Below are 228 nucleotides of genomic sequence, written 5' to 3' on the forward strand. Positions count from 1 at the left end.
CCTTTATTTATGGCTAGAAAACAAATATGAGTGAGTACATCCCATGTTCCTCTTTTTGGGTCTGGCTTACCTCACTCAGGATAGTGTTTTCTATTTCCATCCATTTGCCTGCAAACTTCAAGAAGTCCTTGTTTTTTACTGCTGACCCAGTAAGCTTTTTTAAAGACAGTGTCTCTCAGGTTGGTCATGGGGTCACACACCTTCAATCCCATGGGATAATAATGGAAT

The sequence above is a fragment of the Alexandromys fortis genome, unplaced genomic scaffold (assembly GCF_014885135.2).
Source record: "Alexandromys fortis isolate MF-2015 unplaced genomic scaffold, M_Fortis_MF-2015_v1.1 scaffold_1, whole genome shotgun sequence".
NCBI lineage: Eukaryota > Metazoa > Chordata > Mammalia > Rodentia > Cricetidae > Alexandromys > Alexandromys fortis.